General features: G+C 42.5%; 1 protein-coding gene across 1 annotated transcript in view; it reads right to left on the reverse strand.

Annotated features, from left to right (window-relative positions):
- The window catches only part of chrna8 (cholinergic receptor, nicotinic, alpha 8), an 87,806-nt gene that overhangs the window by 63,244 nt on the left and 4,285 nt on the right, over positions 1 to 20,277 (reverse strand). The gene's annotated exons all lie outside the window — the stretch shown is intronic.

Genomic DNA, 20,277 nt, shown 5'->3' on the forward strand with positions numbered 1-20,277 from the left:
TAACTCTGGAAAAACTACTCAGCCATTTTTCCTGTGTAGTTATTGAAATTACTATAATAAGTACATAGTATGTACACAAGGAACAGGACTGTAAAATAAAGTGCTACCGTGTTTTTGTAATACATTATGAACACTATAAATACATTGTACTTATTTTTTGATGTAGGTACATAGTACCTAAGACCCTAAGGGCACTATTGTAACCTTATGAAATTTAAGTACATTTCAGTGGTCTTTTATTTAAAATATGATCAAGATCACTTGATGATAACCCTGAAAGGATTTGAAATGAACAATCTGCACAGATGAACCACTGGTGGTACACCACAGTTGTATGCCAGTTAAGCCCCTTTCACACTGCCATTCCGGCAAATACAGGGGTAAAGTGTTCCTGTAATTGCTCCCTGGTCGCTAGATTTGGCACTTTCACACTGCCAGTGATGACCCGGTATATGTGCGTGCTTTCACACACAACCCTTGAAGATCCCGTAACGACACGTGACATCAGCGCGTGACGTGTAATGTACGAGTCGACAAAGCTTGGCACGTTATACTTTAACTGAAGCAAGCAAACGATCTTTGAGTCAGCGCGGAAAGTGAGGAACTAACTGATCTCTGCTTCATTACAGTTTGCACATATGTTTTCGTCGCGAATGTTGATCTTCCTTCAAAACAGCCGGAAAAAAAGTCGCGCGATAACGCGCGTCATCACTTCGATACCGAATTAGATCTGGCTTTTGTTCACACAGCGCTCGTTCCGAATCGATTACCGCAATGTTACTATGTCCCCGACCCGGGTTCGATTCGGTAATCAATTCCGGGACGTGGTTGCTTTCACACAGAAGGCGACCAGGCAATGTTACGGGAATATTGCGGGTCCGACGATGTAACAGATATGCAGGTCAGCGATTCATGGGTTAAATTCTGTTTTATAAATTCAGACTGTTGGTACTAAATGCCAGCCTGGCTGGACTTAAACTATTTACGATGCCCATGCGAGCTTCAAAGAAGAAACGAAAACCCCCAACCCAAATTCTTCCAACACTGGAGACAAAGGAACTTTTCGTATAAGTTCCTTACTTTCATTTTATTATTAATATGTATTTTAATTATGTTTATGGATTGCATAAAATGGTTAATCCTTGTTATGTGAAGAGTATAAGTTGCAAGCTTATACTTTAGGAAATGTCTTTCCTCACTTTAACTTCCTCAAAGAGAGCCATGTCTCTGCAACCCCCACTTTTGCAGGTCGTAAAGTTTACGACCACACTGGAGAGGAGAGAAGCCAAATCTTCTCCCCAATGCATTCTATGGAATGAATTTGTTACCTGTTAGTTTTTATGCTGTATAAATGTATTACGTATTCCCTTTTGGTACATTTAGATGTTTCCCAACATCTGCAGTGTTATCATGTGTTAAGCAAATCTTTCAGATGTAGAATTACACATATTTAATGTAACTTCATGTTTTGATCACATATACCTATTATGTTTAGTCTTGTTCTAATCGTCATGCTTTGACAGACCCATTTATCTAGAGCAAAGTAATGAAAAATGTATTTAATCTGGAATAATGAACTTGCTTTAATATTCCTGATGAAATCGGACAGGCCCTAAATCATCAGGGGTTTGTCTCAACCGAGACAAAGGAACTTTCCCTCCGCTTCAGATCGCGGACATTCATTGGATGCTCCCTCGAAAATGGGCGTGAACTATTTCAAGCTATAAGAATTGACCAAACAAGGTCCACCCTTCTTGGCTCTTTTTGCTTCTTCCTCTTCCCCGTTCTCGGATACGCTGCTCTCCAACGTTGTTTCCGCGCGGCCTACAGCGCGAACCCCCTCAGCACAGGGGCTGAGAGAAAAAGCCATTTTAATGGCTCCTTTGGAAGCTTTCGTTTCGTTCGTTTTCTTTTCTTTTCTTTACTAAGTTTATTAAACTATTCGCCTCTCCACACAATGAAGACGAATTCTGGAACATTGTTTGTTGAACCTTTCAAATACCGCGCGAAGATGAACGAACACCTCTTTGCAACAAAGGAACACGTGACTCCACGCTCACGCCAAGATCCAGCGCAGCTTGCGCGCGCGTCACACGGCCTCCGGCCCACGCGCGCAGTTTTCAAAGGACCACGTGACATCACACGTGCGTCGCCGGTACCACGCTCACCCACTGGGCCATGCAAGTATCGTTTTCTATGGAGATTTAAATGCTGCTTTAAAGTGTTGCTATTATTTGATTCGTTGTTGGTTCCACTAAGGTTTACTGACTGATTTTCATACCTGAGCTCATTCTGTGATCTCTCTCGCTTTCTACACTTCTCTCTCTCTCGCTCTCTCTCTCTCTCTCTCTCTCTCTCTCTCTCTTTTATTTGGATTCCGTTGTCTTGTAAATGTTTATTGTCTGTATTTTCGTACGCATATTTACTCTGTGTGATTTGTAGTTTGATGTATTACTAGTTGAATTATTAAAAACTCATATATAAAATGATTGGCTTTGGACTCCACCCCACTCACATTACGAGTCACTGAGATGTGTCTGATCTTTAGCTACAAGCTCTAAATTTAGAAACTAAATTTATCATAAGGATAGGATAATATTTTCATGGCCAGAGAATACTTTTCCTTGAATTATAAGGCGTGATAACTTTATTGAAAATTGATAGGTCTACAGTGGTGTGCTGGACATACCCCGGTTTGATCTGCAGTAATTTACAGTAAGAGATCACAATAATTGATATGAAGAATGTAATATTGACATATTAATGAGTAAATTACAGTGCCCTGTGATTAGTATTGGTATTGGCAATTGAGCTATTTTTCATAATCAATAAAATTAAATGTAACTGTCATCTGAGATATATATTAATCAAATTCTTGATTAATTATTCAAATTCCCTATATATCATTTGAGTTAATTACTATGTAAAACTCATTGTTGTTACATTTTGGTGGAGAATGCGGGCATTTCAAACTTTGTTTTGTGAGCAATCAATCTGTGTATATGGTTTTTAATAATTTCTGCACGTGCGCTATGAAATTATGTAACGTTACTTGTGAGATAAGTCGCAAGACGCGAACTCACTCCTAACTGACTGAGGCAAAAAGCTGGTCAGTAAGCACCTAGGTATTTATAGAAACTTAACAGTATAGTCACTGTTAATTTTAATGAAAGTAATCTGCAGTATAATGTTAAAAGTATCCTGTTAAGAAAGACCAAAATCTTTTTACAGTGAAAACATTTTAATATGAATAATTAAAAGATAAAGAAATCTTTTAATAGTTGCAACATGTAAATCTGAACCTGAGCGATGTTCCTCTGATTCAGTTAAAAAGGCCTTGCTTATTAGATATCGTTATTGAATTCGTGGTAAACCACAATAATATTCAAAAATAAAACGATAAAAACTCCTGGTCTAAAATTGGCTTAGCTACCCGATTTTTAAACCTAAAACATTTAAATCATAAGTGCTATTTTGATAAATGTTTATTGGAGTCAACAGTTGGAAAATTCCTGTTTTTATTACAGTTGTGTTTTGGAACTGAACGGATCCTTCCTTCAACCTATGTTAATATAGCACCTCAGAGATTAAAACCTTTGGTTTGTTACTGGTGATTTTTGATGCAGAAAATCAGCCTGACAAACGATCAGATAAATTCTAAGTCCTATTGAAATTGTAATTCCTCTATCTAAACACTAGAGGGAACGTGTGGGTTAGAAATTTCAGGGTACACCCTGCTTTCTGATTCCAGCTTGCATGAGTGCAAAGCTGCCAACCTGTGGCCATTTCAGATAATGCGCTCTGATTGCTAATTTATAATCCCCTGTGATGTATATTTGAATTGGATGTCTAAATTCTCGATAATTATTTGCATTTACAGCTTTGCTCGTGCGAATATTATTACAGGGAAACAAAAGAATGTTCCCTGCCTTTGACTGTTTACATTTACTTTGAGTTTGGTTCAAACATGATTTGAATTAAAATGTAATTGTTAATAGTGGAAATCTAGATGTGTCAGGTCAACCACTGATTGACCCACTTAGAAGGTAAGCCATCTAGTGGCAGTCTCCTGTCAAATCGACTAACATACCTCTGTCTTTTCCATTCTGTTTGAATTGCATGTCCAATTTTACCCTCTTTGATTAATCTCACACTGTTTGATTAATTTCATGATCATTAATGATAACTTACAAGCTATCAATGGTTATTATAGGATATTATTCAGATTTTCCTTTTTAATTCATACATGCTTATTTTAAATTTTGATTTAAACCAGTTTTGAATTTTTAATTTGAATTAAGTTTTCTGCTCAGCAGGTTAAAGACAGAGAAGCAGTACTTCCCCCCCCTTGTGGTGAAAACCAGCTACTCCTTCTCCCTTGTTTCATTCCTGTCTTTTAATTTGATGTTTATTATTTTTCTTCTCTCTTTTGACTTAGGTTATTTTGATAATTACCATTATTATCATAATTCATTTGTTTTATTATTATTAAGTAAAGCTGTTACCTTTCCTTTCTACATAGTTACTCAATTGATGTTAAACAAACCAAACCTTAATTAACTTAAAGTTTCCTTTGTTCATCCTTTGTGTATTTGATTGTAGAACTCCCTTGGTGATTGGACAATCATCTCAGGTTTCCAGTGAGCAAGGGGGCCGACCGGCGTTACCAACACTGGCTGTGAGTGAAACTCGGTCCCTCTTATCTCTGTTCGTTTGCGGCACGCAGTGGAGACATCAGCAATTTGGCACTCCAACGGTGATCAATCAGTCCAGCCGACACACGACGCAATCTCTGGGACCAGTACCTAAACCGGGGGCTAAATCGGGGCCCACTTTCTTTTCGAAGAGAGGGTTCTGGGGAACAGCCCAATTTTGTAGTGCTGTCTGGCGGTTGACATCTTGGTGTTGCCGGTTGTGTTAAAAGTCACAAGCTGTTTGAGAGGGCGCAGCGTCAGAGTAACGGAGGGCCAGGGACACTGCGGTTGAGTGTTTGGGAGCGCCAGGGAGGCTGACCGTGCCGCTGGATTCCACCCAGGTGAACCAAATGTGATAAAACCCATCCACTTATTATAAGCCACAGAATATTAGATATTCCCCCGGATATATTTTAAGTGTTTGACCCTTTTGCTTCTTTAAGCCACACCATATTTCTAGGTTTACTACCCAGATAGCCCAATCACCTGTTGGCCCTATCTTAAAACCTAGCAGTAGGCTTAGGCCTCCTTATTCCCACTAACACATTGTGTTTCTATTGTTTTCATCTCATTTCAAGTGTTGTGTTTCACTTTGATCTTTTTCTACCCTCTGTTCTGTTGTGATTTGTTTCTTTCATTTCACATAGAGACAGTAACCTGGGAGCCACCAACGAAGTTAAATAGTAGAGCGACCACCAGCAGCCGGTGTCATCACACGACCCGCTAGGCTACTGCCTGTCAAATCTCCATTTCAGGTCCTTCGTTGACCCAAGTTAATTGGCTACTTAACTGTCTGACTGTTTGCATCAGTCAGCCCCAAAATTCTCATAAACGGCACAGCCCGTATGAATATAGCTCGTTAAACGTAGAACGAACTTGCATTGGTCTTTTTGTGTGTGTGTGCTGTGCTTCTCTCGCCGACAGAGAATCAGGATGTTCCAGGCATCCAGTCCAGCAGTCCACGGGGGCCACCTCTCGACATGGTTGAAAGCAGTGACGACCCCCTTCCTGCCCAAGGATGCCATTAACCTGCAGCACCCAGAGCAACTAGACACCGAGCTAGATGAACTGATGGCACGCGATCCAAACCAAAGCGACTACTACAGAGAACTCGCCAGGATCTTCGGAAGCCTAGTTCCCATTCTCGTCGCCCAGGCACCGCTCAGTGAACGGAGCAACATCGCGGAGGAGGCCTGGAAGGACCAGGCCCCAACCCAGAGTCATCTTGATCAGCTCCTCCTCGAGACCCAGAACCAGCGCGAGAAAGAGGACGACACAGATCCAGAGCTACAGAAAGGAGTTGAAAGACTTCACAATGCCCTGCAAGATCTTCGCCTCGACACAGATCAAAGAGAACATCTGGAGAGAGAAGCCAGAAAAGACCTCACCAAAAAACTCCAGCAAGGTGACGCTCTCCTAAAAAGAGCAGAGACTGAATTGAAAGAAAGAGTCTATAAAACCTGGGCCTGCAAAACACACTTGCAAGCGGCCCAAGCTAAATTCAACAAGCTTACTCTGCAGAGAGACAAGCTCCAAGATGAACTTTACACTGTTCACACAGAACTGAGACAATTGCACAGATTACAGAGTGGCTGGATCGGAGAAACGCACACCACAAAATTTCTCCCGGGCCGCCACTCCAACCCTTTCAGCCAAGAACCCAGAGCTGGAAAAGGGGGTGTAACAAGAACCAGCTTACAAGAACATCTGTCAACAACGGAGGGAAGAGAACCCTTCCAGAGAACGCATGTCACCAAACCCTGCACTGCTCACAGAGAACTTCACAAGCTAGCCAGAAGCATCTCTACATTCATTCCAGATCCTGCAGGAGGACATGATGTTCATGCTTCTTTACAAGCCATTGACTTTCATTTGCAAACTGTCGCCAACGTGACAGATGTGAACACATTGTACCTGTTAAAAATCACGGCCAGCCGTGATGTGCATTGCTTTCTGGATCGTCAACCAGAGACTGTCAAAGCGTACTACCAGCAACTGCTACAGACTTTGATTCTTGAATTCTCTGATCCAAACTCAGATCATGGGCTCCTTATTGCTATGGACCTCAAACAGGGCCGATTTGAAAACCCACAGACTTTCTGTAGTCAGCTACGAAACACCTACTTCGGAGCATGCAACGAACCAGGTATGGAACAGGATTTCAACTTAAAAACTCTGTTCCTCCCAAACCTACATGCCAGTTGGAGTTTTCATCTCAGAGTCCCAGCGTGTCCCCGTAACAGAACTACACAAGAGTTACGGAACTTAGCCCACAAAGCTTGCACCAAGCAAAAGACTATTTGTGAAAAGACTGTGAAAAACCCCAACGTCTCTGTCTCTGAGCACTGCTTGGAGTTAACCCTAGATGGCGCTCTACAACACCACAGTCACAGACATCTTTACAGAGAGTCAATACCATTCCAAGCCAGCAGAGGGCAACACAGTGCAGCCACGTCTGAGACAGCAGAGATCCTGAGGGTGCTGAAAGATCTTCTTCACATGAATACTCGCAAGGAAGATGAGCCAAGCACCCAGAACACTGCCCGAGCTCCACAGTCAACAGCTACAGCTAACTGAACGAGACAGCACAGGTCCTCACACCAGGTACCACAAACACAAGGTACCAGAAAATGCTGTTTCGACTACCTGCCTTCGCAGCGAGCTACACAAGACCACCACCCACCAATCGTCCCACCTGCCCTAATGCCAACATTCCTGGGCAGCCCTGTCAAAAAGGGGGTGGGTCGAAAAGGAGTCAACAGGGAAGACCTGATCGACACAGGATTAAACCTGACGGTGATCTCATCTTACCTTTTCAAAAGACTCCAATTTGAAGCTAAGAGACAAGATCGAACTCTTACACCTCAAACTTATGAACTGAATGTACAGGTGTACAGACAGGATGACATCCAGTTTGAACAGGTTGTTTCCATTCACCTGACATTCGTTCCGATGAGTCTAATACATCCCATGTATGTCCCACCAATGAACACTCATACATTGCTCATCGACAAAGACCTGCTAGAACACTTTGACCCTTTTCTGAACTTCAAACAGCTAAAAGACTTTGCTCAAGTGCGAGAACCTCTTTCTCTCCAGCCACACAGGTTGCTAGAGCCAGACTGTCAGGTCGCAGAGGTCACGGGAACTCCCACAGAGCCAGACGGTCAGGTCACAGAGGTCACGGGAACCCCAGCAGCCAGCCATGAGTACAACGCCCTAACAACAGGCCCAAGTTCAAGCCTCTGTACCTTAGTCAACAAACAGGGTACGGTGGTACCAGCTTACACCAAAGGGGTCGCTGTTCGGCTCAACCTGCAAGGTGGTCAAACCTTACACCACACGCTGGGTTTCTTCCAATCCTCACCTGAATGTGTGGAACTCGGACTCACACTTGCAAACAACAAGCATGTCAAACACCAACACCTGTTCCAGCAATGTGATAACATCACAAAAACACACAATGTGATCGTGTACTGGAAGAAGGAAAAAGGACACTCAAAGTTACCAAGTCTAGACGAGGACTTTAAAGATCACACTGACACCCTTGCCAAAACTGGCACACTAAACAACATTCTGTGGTCACTCCCAACCCACCCACCCACATTCAAGGTTGAAGTGATTACACACAGCACAAGAACTTTACTAGCTAAACTGCCTACCTCAGAATCGCTTACGCAGGCTCCGTTGTCTACACAGACCAACACAGCGGACATGCGGGCTTCTGAAACCTTGATAATGACTTTGTTTTACCACCTCTCAGACCCCTCCATCCACCCTGGCAACCAGTCTACAGTCACTGACAACCAAAGCCCCAGACCACTGCATGATACACAAACCATGCTGCGTGCACAGAACAATATTGTGGGTTGTGCACCGTCTGACATCACAATGCCAGGGCGTGTAATGCCACGGAGCAAAAGGGGGATAAGGCCAATATATTTCCATGACGCAGCATGTGCTGCACCACGCAGCACCAGAGCCACTGACACAACACTGAGGCAAGCGTCATGCCAGCAGCAAGATGTGGCAAAACATGGGCGAGGGCGAGCTAAACCCAGTCACCGCCCACGAAGCAAAGAGACTGTCCTGTCCAACCAAAGACAGGCCTTGTTTGTTTCTTTCTCCCCTTTCTCTCTCTCTCTCTCCCTATTATCTGTACCAGGATGCTGCTGTGGTTTGCCGTGCCGTGCTGTCAGCCAAAGAGAGGACAGCTGCCACCGAGAAAACCGCTGAGACTCCTGACTACCGATGACAGGGCACACTACCCCAGCACTGTAACCGAATACAGCTGTACAAGGTTCCGATGGAGAGAGGACTCCCTCACTCACACTGAGGCCGATGTCAAACACCTGTTCAGCCAATATGAGAAAGTGACGGTTACACAAATGGAGTTAGGTGGACACCACCACCGCTCCAAACAGTTCCCGGGAGCTTTGCTTAGAGCCGCTGCTGCCACCAGAATGTTTAACATTGTTATGTCCAGTGTCAATGCAGCGAACCAGACTGTAAACTCCTTGAAACCACTGTTTACTGTCTTCCAGAAGAACTTTACCCAGACTCAGCTGTTTACAGCGTTAACAACAGACATGCTGTGGGAGGTTAGCTCCTCCAAAGACAGCCTAACCACGAGTAAAACCCCACCATACATGATACCCTTAAGCCTTGTGTTAACTGTGCTGTCTTACACCATCACCATGCCAGCTGACCTGCTACGAATGCACCTGGCCAACTCTCTGAATAGCGCCTTCCTACGGCACGTAAACCCCAAACAGAGAGAAGTGAACGTGCTCCTGAACCAACTCATCAGCGAGTCAAACCAAGTCTACAGACCTAAAGACATTGTCAGTGTCAGGATGTGGAAGAGCAACACCCACACCAAAACACACATTCCAAATGTGGTGGCCTACCACGACAGCAACACACAGCTGTACCTGGCCCCAAACATGCACATGTGTACTTTAACCAAAGACATTCATTATCTCTGCCTTAGCAAACCCTTCCTCAGACACAACTCTGAAGGAATCTGCGAGCTGCAACCCTGGGTCAGCGATACGCGCTGCCCTGCCGAAGCCAAGCCTCGTACACAAGTCACAGAAACGCAAGCAGAGATTGTGGGTAACAGATGGCTCGTCAACACTCCTGTGCGCTCAGCTATGCTGACCTACGACCAGCATGACACCGCCACCCGTGCCAACCTGCTGGACCAAGTACTGAAAGGTACCACCCAACACATTGACATTACTCCTGTCGATACAGCCCTCCAAGCACTGTCTCGACAGCCCATTCTGAACCAGTCATCTGCGGTCCTAGCCTGGACTGCTGCCGACACTGCACGGTGCATCTCCACCGTCATTGGTCCCGCCCTGACTCTTGGCGTGACCTTCATCCTATACAGGATACTCAACGAGATGCAAACCTCTACAGCCAAACTCACGACAACTGTGGCTGGAGGTCTCCGATGGAATCCCCGGAAAAGGGACGCAAAGTCAAAGACAATACCGAACCTCACCAAGCTGAATCCTCAGCTTCAGGAACCACCTGTCATCATGACCCACCTGCTGCATGACCATCACGATTCACCTGTCATCTGCCCATCCGGGATGATTGCCGTCCGATGATGTCCACACAGGGACTTCATCTGACGAAAGGGGGAGATGTAACAGATATGCAGGTCAGCGATTCATGGGTTAAATTCTGTTTTATAAATTCAGACTGTTGGTACTAAATGCCAGCCTGGCTGGACTTAAACTATTTACGATGCCCATGCGAGCTTCAAAGAAGAAACGAAAACCCCCAACCCAAATTCTTCCAACACTGGAGACAAAGGAACTTTTCGTATAAGTTCCTTACTTTCATTTTATTATTAATATGTATTTTAATTATGTTTATGGATTGCATAAAATGGTTAATCCTTGTTATGTGAAGAGTATAAGTTGCAAGCTTATACTTTAGGAAATGTCTTTCCTCACTTTAACTTCCTCAAAGAGAGCCATGTCTCTGCAACCCCCACTTTTGCAGGTCGTAAAGTTTACGACCACACTGGAGAGGAGAGAAGCCAAATCTTCTCCCCAATGCATTCTATGGAATGAATTTGTTACCTGTTAGTTTTTATGCTGTATAAATGTATTACGTATTCCCTTTTGGTACATTTAGATGTTTCCCAACATCTGCAGTGTTATCATGTGTTAAGCAAATCTTTCAGATGTAGAATTACACATATTTAATGTAACTTCATGTTTTGATCACATATACCTATTATGTTTAGTCTTGTTCTAATCGTCATGCTTTGACAGACCCATTTATCTAGAGCAAAGTAATGAAAAATGTATTTAATCTGGAATAATGAACTTGCTTTAATATTCCTGATGAAATCGGACAGGCCCTAAATCATCAGGGGTTTGTCTCAACCGAGACAAAGGAACTTTCCCTCCGCTTCAGATCGCGGACATTCATTGGATGCTCCCTCGAAAATGGGCGTGAACTATTTCAAGCTATAAGAATTGACCAAACAAGGTCCACCCTTCTTGGCTCTTTTTGCTTCTTCCTCTTCCCCGTTCTCGGATACGCTGCTCTCCAACGTTGTTTCCGCGCGGCCATAGGCCGCGCTCACAGCGCGAACCCCCTCAGCACAGGGGCTGAGAGAAAAAGCCATTTTAATGGCTCCTTTGGAAGCTTTCGTTTCGTTCGTTTTCTTTTCTTTTCTTTACTAAGTTTATTAAACTATTCGCCTCTCCACACAATGAAGACGAATTCTGGAACATTGTTTGTTGAACCTTTCAAATACCGCGCGAAGATGAACGAACACCTCTTTGCAACAAAGGAACACGTGACTCCACGCTCACGCCAAGATCCAGCGCAGCTTGCGCGCGCGTCACACGGCCTCCGGCCCACGCGCGCAGTTTTCAAAGGACCACGTGACATCACACGTGCGTCGCCGGTACCACGCTCACCCACTGGGCCATGCAAGTATCGTTTTCTATGGAGATTTAAATGCTGCTTTAAAGTGTTGCTATTATTTGATTCGTTGTTGGTTCCACTAAGGTTTACTGACTGATTTTCATACCTGAGCTCATTCTGTGATCTCTCTCGCTTTCTACACTTCTCTCTCTCTCGCTCTCTCTCTCTCTCTCTCTCTCTCTCTCTCTCTTTTATTTGGATTCCGTTGTCTTGTAAATGTTTATTGTCTGTATTTTCGTACGCATATTTACTCTGTGTGATTTGTAGTTTGATGTATTACTAGTTGAATTATTAAAAACTCATATATAAAATGATTGGCTTTGGACTCCACCCCACTCACATTACGAGTCACTGAGATGTGTCTGATCTTTAGCTACAAGCTCTAAATTTAGAAACTAAATTTATCATAAGGATAGGATAATATTTTCATGGCCAGAGAATACTTTTCCTTGAATTATAAGGCGTGATAACTTTATTGAAAATTGATAGGTCTACAGTGGTGTGCTGGACATACCCCGGTTTGATCTGCAGTAATTTACAGTAAGAGATCACAATAATTGATATGAAGAATGTAATATTGACATATTAATGAGTAAATTACAGTGCCCTGTGATTAGTATTGGTATTGGCAATTGAGCTATTTTTCATAATCAATAAAATTAAATGTAACTGTCATCTGAGATATATATTAATCAAATTCTTGATTAATTATTCAAATTCCCTATATATCATTTGAGTTAATTACTATGTAAAACTCATTGTTGTTACAACGTGCAGTGTGAAAGGGGCTTTAGAAATGCTTTTTTAACACTAAAATGGAGAAACACATATTCTGACACAGAAGACAGATATACTGGTGAAACTATATAAATTGGACTACATCTTCTACTGCATGCACTTAATTGGTCAGAATTGGTCAGAAGAAATATTAAAATATTCTCATGTAGATTGCTGATCCACATGAGACTTGAAAATTTGTCTAATTTGCCTGCTCTTTTTCCTCCTCCTCCCCAGACTGCAGCTGTCTACTCTAATTAACACTGAAAGCAAGGCGTTTGGCATTTCAAATGAGTGTAGTGTTAACATACAGTTGCTTGTGAAATGTACACATCAGAGATTCGGTGTTCCAGATTACCCTAATTCATTCTAATGGAATAAGTGTTTGGGCTTCAGGCCCATCTCAGCCTGAGGGTTATGCAGTGTCTGGTGAACGTGATTGAAATGCATATTTCAGGTATAGAAAAGATTGTGATCCAAGAAAGAGAGTGTTTCAGACTAACTCTATCCTGGTCACATCTACAGCACATATAAAAGCCTTTCAATCACGTTCGTTAAATTTCATTGCTTATTTAAAAGTATTTTTCCCACTGGCCGGCACACTCTCATTACTATGTATATGCCATCATTGATTAACCCTATATTGCCTCGGGTTAACTAACCCTTTTTTTTATTGTTTTTTTTTTTTGCAGGCACAAGATGTTTAAAAGATAAACATGGCAATAAAATGGTTTATAAAAAAAGGGATGACTAAAATAAACCAATAAAAACCTCTATGTTCATACTTGGTGGACGTATTAAAATCATTTCTATGTACACTGTGTGAAAGTGTCACTCAAATAAGTCATTTGTAATGATTTTTATTTTTATTTATATATCAATCTAGCTAGCTAGGTAATTAGGAACATTTAAAACACACACACACACAAACACACACACACAAATCATGAAGGCACTGGGTAAACAAATACAACAGCTGCGGTGTAAACTCACAGCTAAGCAAACAGAAGCTGTGAAACACAATGTGGGACAGACTGATATTACATATTTTAAAAGACTGGAACAAGTATATGTCACTTTAGCCTGCCTGGGAAACAAGCCCTCAACTTTTCCTCACACTTGAGTGCTAGCATACAGTGTTAAACCCCAAATAACAATCAAGGAGACTCCAGGGGGAGACACGGGGCTATGAGATCAGCAAGCTGAACCTGACAGTGATGGTGTGACTGGTGATTTATTGAATTTCATGCAAATGGTGAAACATAATAGCATAGACATCACAATGGAAGCTTTGTGATAGTGAGACTTGTAAAAAGAGAAAGTTGGACATAATGTAAAAGACGTGGAAGAGAAAAAGAGAACTGAGAATAGAGAGACAGTGTGTTCTCAACTGGTTTTGATTTAGGATATTTTGGGGATTTTGGATCAAACTTTGAAGTGCATTATTCCTATAACAACAATATATCAGTATATATTATTAAAACAGCAACTATGATATACTTAATAATAATCACAATAAACTTTTTTATGGTGTTTTTTTTTCTTTTTCCAAGGGAACCTGTCACACCCCTGGATTCATAATTTTGTGTTTTCCCTGCATGTGTTCCATTCCCCATGTTCTGTGTGACCCAATTTCAGTCCCACCTTAATTGATAAGTTCCCAGGTGTGTCTGATTAGTTCCCAGGTGTGTCTCCTTACTTAGTCCCTCGTTAGCCTGTCTTTACAACCCGTGTCCTCTCAGTCTGTGTTTGTCTGGTCTACAAGTAAATATATGTGTCTTCTTCCTGTGTCTCATTTTGGATTTATCCTGTGTTGGATGAATAAAGACTCTCTCTATTATTCTCGACTATTGTTCCTTCCAGCAGCGTAGCATGACAGAAGACCCAATCCACAAAATGTTTTCCGGTTTTCCTCAGTCCTTTTTTTTACGTAGTGCTGTGTCCATGGATCCCCACCTTCGCCTCGAATTCTTCCTCCTCCTGCTGGAGCAGGAAGGATGTTCTCTTGAGGACCATTCGAGACCATATGAGTTCCTAGTGCTAACTAACATCATCAGCTACTGGGACAACATACTCTGCGCATTCTATAATGCCAGCCTGAACTCAGAGTGCATAGCGTTGTCATCCGAAGATGGTCCTCGGAAGGAATTCACCACATTTGTGGAGTGGACTCTGGCGAGAAATGGGTCACATCTCACCATCTATCCACTCCCGACCCAGAGCCTAGCCCACCATCTCCCAGATGTGCAGAGCACATGCCCGAGCCCACCGCGTCCAACGAGCCATTGCCACATAGAGCGACAGAGCTGAGGATCACTGCGGAGCCAGACTCTGTGATGTCAGGCCAGGTGTGTGAGCCGGCAACACCACCTGCCATGAGGGAGAAAGACATGGACAGGGTGAGCACGGAGAGGAACTTCACCCCCTACACTGCGGCTTAGGGCGAGCTGGATATGGCGTGCCAAAGGTACAAAATGAGGAAATGGATCTCATAGACTGGGAATTGGAACTGGAAGTTGAACTGCCCCCTCTCCTCTCTCTGTCGTCTTTTTCCTCGTCCAGCCCTCGTCCAGTACCCACTTCTAGAATGTGTCCTCCGGTGCCCACTCCTAGAATGTTTCCTTCAGTGCCCGCTCCTAGAATTTGTCCTCCAGTGCCCCCTCCTAGAATTTGTCCTTCAGTGACCGCTCTTAGAATATGTCCTCCAGTGCCCGCTCCTAGAATGTGTCCTCCAGTGCCCGCTCCTAGAATGTGTTCTACAGTGCCCGCGTTTCTACAATGTGTCCTCCAGTGCCCACATTTCTACAATGTGTCGTCCAGTTCCTGCTCCTAGAATGTGTCCTCCAGTGCCCGCTACTTGAATGTGTCCTCCTGTGGTCACTCCACCATAAACTTCGCCTAGGTCCTCTGGATCCTCCCCGTCACCCTGGCTCTTTGACTCTTTGTCTCCGCCTTGGGCTCCTCCTCCACCTGCTCAACCCCTGTTGGTCGGTGGCCATTCTTCCTTAATGGCTTCTCCCACTATCAGCTCCACCCTGGGCTGTTATGGCAGTGGCCTGCTGGGCTCCTCCTGCTCCAAGTCCCTCCTGTATCCTCCCTGGCTCCTTCCTCCGTGGTCTCTGTCTGCTGGCCCCCTCCAGAGGGTCTGTCCTCTGAGGAACCTCCTCCCAAGTTCCCACCCACGCCTCCCTTTGTTGTTTCTACAGTGCAAGCTCACACCTTCCGGGAGGGGGGGAGGGTTAATGTAAAGTCACACCCCTGGACTCATAGTGTTGTGTTTTCCCTGCATGTGTTCCATTCCCCATGTTCTGTGTGACCCAGTTTCTGTCCCACCTTAATTGATTAGTTCCCAGGTGTGTCTTATTAGTTCCCAGGTGTGTCTCCTTAGTCACTCGTTAGTTGTCTTTAAAACCCATGTCCTTTTAGTCTGTGTTTGTCAGGTCTACAAGTCAGTATGTGTGTCTTCCTCCTGTTTTCCAAGTTGGATTTACCCCTTTGTTGGATTAATAAAGACGCTCTTGAATATTCTCGACCCCGTGTTCCTTCTGGCAGCGTAGCGTGATAGAACCTGTATTTAATGCACTGGAATTTCTTTTTTACTACTTTGCAAAGGTTCGTTAATAGTTTTTGAGGATGAAGGGATGCAAAGTAAATTTAACTTTTTTAAATGTTTGACTCTCAGGTGACAAATCATTTTGTGCCAAAATACTGTTCCATTTGATTGGACATATTAGGGAGCATTTTCATTTACTTCAAAAAGTCTAATCATTTTGCTATAGTTTCTATGCATGAGATGAATTGTTCCATTTTATTATTTGCATTTACAAAATATTATATATTTTGACACATTTTGGTCTTTACCCACCAGCAGATAACCACTGTAGTGAAAGAGAAAAATGCGTGTACTTTAAGTCTGTGAGAGATGGAAAACAGTTTAAGAAAGAATGAAACAAATATTGAAAAAGACAGACTTTGTTTTAGCTTTTTTTCAATTCAAGCTCTTCTTTTTTCTTAATACAACTTCTGCTGGAATGGATCAGACTCAGATGTTCTTTGCATGTGTGTGTGTGTGTGTGTGTGTGTGTATGTGTGTTTGCTTACTCACAGTCCAGGCCTTTTATGGGGATTTATGTCAATCCAAGTATGATTATGGCAGCACAAGTTAGATCAGAATCAAAAACGCTGTAAATGACTCTTCTTCTCCAAAGCAAACCATTTTATATAGAAGCCTTATCTGAACAAGATATTCTTTGATACAAACATCAAATCATCCGGTGTAATAACACATCAAAGTTTCACCTCATGCTTTTGGAGAAAAAAAAGCAAATGAGGGAAAAAGAGAGAGAAAGAGAAAATCCCTGTGGAATAACTGGGTCAGCTCACTCTCTGTAGGATTGTGTTATAGTCCAGATTAGCGATGAATATCTGCCTTTAAAAGCTGAATGGCTATCACTCTACTCTTCCCTTGATGAAAAAAAAATATTTAGACTTTTTTTAAAGCACGCTTTCCCATAAATTCATTCAGTAATGTCAGTACTGGGCTAAAGGTGGCGGAGGGAAGAGAGTATATTGGTGAAGCAGAACACCCTGGAAAGTTACTAATCTTTAGTTACCATGCTCTCTGTTTTCTAGTGCCTGAATAATGTCACACATTGAAATATTAGCTAAAGTAACTTTAACTATCCACCTGTAGCATCTAGATAAGGTGGTAGAAGCAGGGTTGTCCATTTATTAAAGAAAAAAATTATTTAATCACCCAGATTTCTGTAATTAATCATAATAACCTAACATTACAGTTGTTGTAATCATCAATAGTAGAATAGTAGAAACAATATAGTTTAAAAATGTATTTATCTTTTTACTAATGAAGTCCAGTGTCAATAATACCAAATACTGACACTGATGCCTCTATAGCAGGATTCAGAAACCTTTTCGGCATGACATCCAATTTTTTATTTTTCTGGTTAACTACTGTGTCAAAACCCTCTACATTCAGAAGCTCATAAACTTGTCAGTGCTGCCAGGCGACTTTTACTAATCGATACTGAATCGCTACATTATATTTCTCAACAAAAGGGGGGAAAATCGCTTCATTGTTTGTAGAGAGAAACACAGCCTGTTAGGAGCTATAAATGCTATTAAAGTGGGAGAATAAACTTGCGCTCGTCTACGGATGCGTGCACGGACGTTGCACATACTAGGCAATTCAGATCGAAGCCTCAGAGGTCTAACAGCCCTCGTCAATAACAAAATGACTGAGATACATATTTTTCTCTGAATATAAGTAATTATGAAAATTCAACATTACAGTAAAATTGAAAGCCAGACCTAACTTTCAAATTGTTTTTATTAATAATTAATTAATGATAACACAGCGTTAAATAGATGTCACATAACAATATTACATGTAAAACATTTTATGTTGTAAACTTTTTTTTTTTGGTAAATGTAGCATTATATCAAAGTAAATTTAAAGTATTTGTATATTATAATTACTCTCTAAATCTAGTGTTTAACTTGTTATTCTAAGTAGCAAACTGGTAATTGTCACGGTTCATGAATTCACTGTCTCACCTTTTCTGTGCGTGCGGTTGTGTTGGAGGCATGGTTACTGATTACCTATCACCCTGATCACTGCCACCTGCTACACTCATCACCGGGGCTATTTAAACCTGTCTCTCACCCAGCCGTGTTGTCAGATCATTTCAGTGTGTCTGGGGTTCCGGCTGTTCATGTGCTTCCTGGTCTTCACTCTTCGTTCAGGATTCCTGGATCCCGCCGGTTTGTTTCGCTCATTGCATCCCTGCGTCGCTGTCCTGAGCGGTGGTCTCCTCAGCCTGCCTGCCTGCTTCAGAGCCCGACTTCACTTGTCTTTGCTTTGTCCAGTGAAGCTGTCTATTGTCATTTACGAGTACATGAGTATAATAAACCTCTGTTATTTACCCGCTATTAGATTCTCTGCCTTTCTTTCCGCAACCAGACATAACAGAACGATCTGACCATTGATGGATCCAGTGAGAATGGCAGAGCTTCAGGAATACCTCATGACCAGCAACCAACGTATGGATCATCAGGAGGAACAGCCAAACAGGGTCCTGTGTTCCTTTTGTAGTATGGACCGATCATATGAATCTGGAATGCATCAGATCTGCTAAAAGACTCAACTCTAGGCAGGCTCGGTGGGCTCTTTTTTTTTTTTTCTGACGTTTTGATTTTTCTTTTTCGTACCGCCCAGGTTCTAAGAACATCAAACCCGATGGTTTATCACATGTTTTTGACCATTCCGAAAGCCGTCTAATCCTGATTATATTTTTCCCGAGAGGCTAGTCATCTCCACACTTCGATGGGAGATCGAATCGAAGGTCATGATGGCCTTAGAAGGGGTAACGCCTCCTACCGGTGGTCCACCGGGTCGATTATTTGTGCCTGAGGGAGTTATCTCCAATGTCATACGATGGGGTCATGGTTCCAATGTAGCTTGTCTAGTTGCTAGTTTTTGGTTAAGCAATGTTTCTTGTGTCCTGGTATGGCTCGCAACATCCAGGAGTTTGTTTTGGCGTGTTCGGTTTGTGCCATGGGTAAGACTTCCAATCGCTTCCCAGATGGGTTATTACAGCCACTGTCTGATCCTTCGAGACCCTGGTCACACATCACTCTAGATTTTTTTTACCGCCCTCCCAGGGCAAGACGGTCGTTTGACCATGGTGGACAGATTCTCGAAAATGGTTCATTTCATTCCCTTGCCCAAATTACCTTCTGCCAAGGAGACCGCGGCGGCTGTCGTAGATCAAGTCTTTCATTTACATGGCCTTCTGATGGACGTGGTCTCCGACAGGAGGCCCCAATTAGTATCAGTGCTTCCTGGTCTTCACTCTTCGTTCTGGATTCCTGGATCCCACCGGTTTTTTTCGCTCATTGCATCCCTGTGTCGCTGTCCTGAGCGGTGGTATCCTCAGCCTGCCTGCCTGCTTCAGAGCCTGACTTCACTTGTCTTTGCTTTGTCCAGTGAAGCTGTCTATTGTCATTTACGAGTACTTGAGTATAATAAACCTCTGTTATTTACTCACTATTGGATTTTCTGCCTTTCTTTCCACAACCAGATGTAGCAGTAATTTAGTATTTTGTGATGGATATCAAATGGTACATTTTGAAATAAATATTCCTCAAAGTAGTGTCTGTATGTGTGTTTGTGAAAAGAGGATAAATACTATACCTAGAATGAAAATGTTTGGGTACCTCTACAATATTAGGCAAACTAAATCTGTCCTTTCTTGACTGACTGCTGCGATGCTTTTTTTCTTATATGCACAATCAACCTTTGAAAATGTGCATTTGGTCTTCAGCAACCCCAAGAGAGCATGTTACACCTCGCTTTGTCTCACTCTGCTGCCTGCCATTTGCTGCTGGCTTGATGATTGAAGTGATGATTGCATACAGAAGTGACTGGATGAGCACAAAATGGCTCTGCCAAATCTTTTCCTTCTTCCCAACTTCATCACATAAAAATGTCACTTATTGCTGTTAATGCACTTAAAAAAAAACACCACACTCTCTATTCTTCTCTATCTTATAATGTCTCATCTGTACTGTAATACAATTATAGTTCTAAGTAATAAGGGAAAGTATGAAAACCTGTTTTTGTGTAATTTACTAATTTACTAGCAATTTCAGAGTGAAAGTAAATCCAACACCAGGGTACGTCTTTTTTCTGTTTTTCACTTCACATATGGGGCAAGCTGAAAACCAAAATATCATATTAACAGACCACCATCTTTTCAAAAGTAAATGGCAAATCAGATGTGCATGGAACTAATAATCAATTTAATGTAATTAATTACAAGTTTTG

The sequence above is a fragment of the Carassius auratus genome, chromosome 26 (genome assembly GCF_003368295.1).
Source record: "Carassius auratus strain Wakin chromosome 26, ASM336829v1, whole genome shotgun sequence".
Classification (NCBI taxonomy): Eukaryota; Metazoa; Chordata; class Actinopteri; order Cypriniformes; family Cyprinidae; genus Carassius; species Carassius auratus.